Below are 2,237 nucleotides of genomic sequence, written 5' to 3'. Positions count from 1 at the left end.
AGGTGCAGTAAAGTCACCCAGCACCTTCCTTGCATTGTTGGCATTGTTGTTTTCGGCTGCCATATGTTCTTCTTCTTTGAAGAATTTGGTTAGGTCCTCTACAGAGAGTTGTGCCTTAGCTTCTCTTAGCTTTCGCTTCAAGGTCCTTTCAGGTTCAGGATCAGCCTCAACAAGAATGCTTTTGTCTTTGCTCCTGCTCATAAGAAAGAGAAGAAAACAAGAAAATATGGAATCCTCTATGTCACAGTATAGAAATTCCTTGAGGTGTCAGAGGAAAAGAAAAATGGAAGGCAGAAGTAGAAAATTCGAACTTATCAAAGAAGATGGAGTTCGAATCTTGCATTAAGGAATAGTGTTAGTCCATAAATAGAAGGATGTGAGAAGAAGGGAAGCAATTTTCGAAAATTAAGTAAAAGATTTTGAAAACATTTTGAAAAACCTTAATTGATTTTCGAAAATCAAGGGTGGAAAAGAAATCAAGTGATTTTTGGAAAAAGATTTTGAAATTAGAAATAAAAAAGATTTGATTGAAAGTTATTTTGAAAAAGATGTGGTTAAGAAGATATGATTGGTTTTAAAAAGATGTGATTGAGAAGATATGATTTGAAAAACATTTAAAAAGATTTGATTTTGAAAAGTAATGACTTGCCCAACAAGAAAAGATATGATTCAAACATTAAACCTTTCTCAACAGAAAAGGCAACATACTTGATATGTTGAATCAAATCATTAATTGAGAGCAAGTATTTTTGAAAATAGAAAGAAATTGATTTTGAAAAAGATTTGATTGAAAAGATTTGATTTAAAAAAGATTTGATTTTAAAAAATTTTGAAAACCTGAAAAAAATTTGATTTGAAAACAAAATCTTCCCTCTTGTGCCATCCTAGCGTTAAACGCCCAGAATGGTGCACATTCTGGCGTTTAACGCCCAAAAATCTACCCTTTTGGGCGTTAAACGCCCAACCAGGTACCCTGGCTGGCGTTTAAACGCCAGTCTGTCCCTCTTCACTGGGCGTTTTGAACGCCCAACTTTTTCTGTGTAATTCCTCTGCAGTATGTTCTGAATCTTCAATTCTCTATATTATTGACTTGAAAAGACACAAATTAAAAATATTTTTTGATTTTTACTAATGAAGAATAATCAAAATGCAACTAAAATCAAATAACAATGCATGCAAGACACCAAACTTAGCAGTTTGTATACTACTAACACTAATGCATATGAGACACATAAACACTCAAGTCAAGAGAATTCAAAGACCATAGTAAGAAATCATCAAGAATTACTTGAAGATCCTTAAGACACATGAATGAATGCAAAAAGAACAGCAACATGCAATTGACACCAAACTTAACATGAGAATAGAGTCTCAACAGAAAAAATATTTTTGGTTTTTATGATTTTGTAAATTTTTTTTTTTGGATTTTTCGAAAATAAAGTGGAAAAAGGTATCAAAATTCTTAATGAGAATTCCAGGAATCATGCAATGTTTAGTCTAAGACTCCAGTCCAGGAATTAGACATGGCTTCACAGCCAGCCAAGCTTTCAAAGAAAGCTTCGGTCCAAAACACTAGACATGGCCAAAGGCCAGCCAAGCCTTAGCAGATCACTGCTCCAACAGCAAGATTGATAGAAATCAACAAGCTCTTGTGATGATAAGTTGAAACCTCGGTCCAATGAAATTAGACATGGCTTCATAGCTAGCCAGACTTCAACAGATCATCATGAAACACTAGGATTCATCTTCAAGAATTCTGAAAAAAATACCTAATCTAAGCAACAAGATGAACCGTCAGTTGTCCAAACTCGAACAATCCCCGGCAACGGCGCCAAAAACTTGGTGCACGAAATTGTGATCACTACAACTTCGCACAACTAACCAGCAAGTGTACTGGGTCGTCCAAGTAATAAACCTTACGCGAGTAAGGGTCGATCCCATAGAGATTGTTGGTATGAAGCAAGCTATGGTCACCTTGTAAATCTTAGTCAGGCAGACTCAAAATGGATATGAATGATGATATACGAAAACATAAAGGTAAAGATAGAGATACTTATGTAATTCATTGGTAGGAATTTCAGATAAGCGTATGAAGATGCTGTCCCTTCCCGTCTCTCTGCTTTCCTACTGTCTTCATCCAATCCTTCTTACTCCTTTCCATGGCAAGCTTATGCAAGGGTTTCACCGTTGTCAGTGGCTACCTCCCATCCTCTCAGTGGAAATGTTCAACGCACCCT

The sequence above is a fragment of the Arachis duranensis genome, chromosome 2, assembly GCF_000817695.3.
Source record: "Arachis duranensis cultivar V14167 chromosome 2, aradu.V14167.gnm2.J7QH, whole genome shotgun sequence".
NCBI lineage: Eukaryota > Viridiplantae > Streptophyta > Magnoliopsida > Fabales > Fabaceae > Arachis > Arachis duranensis.
Note: the sequence above shows the minus strand (reverse complement) of the source record.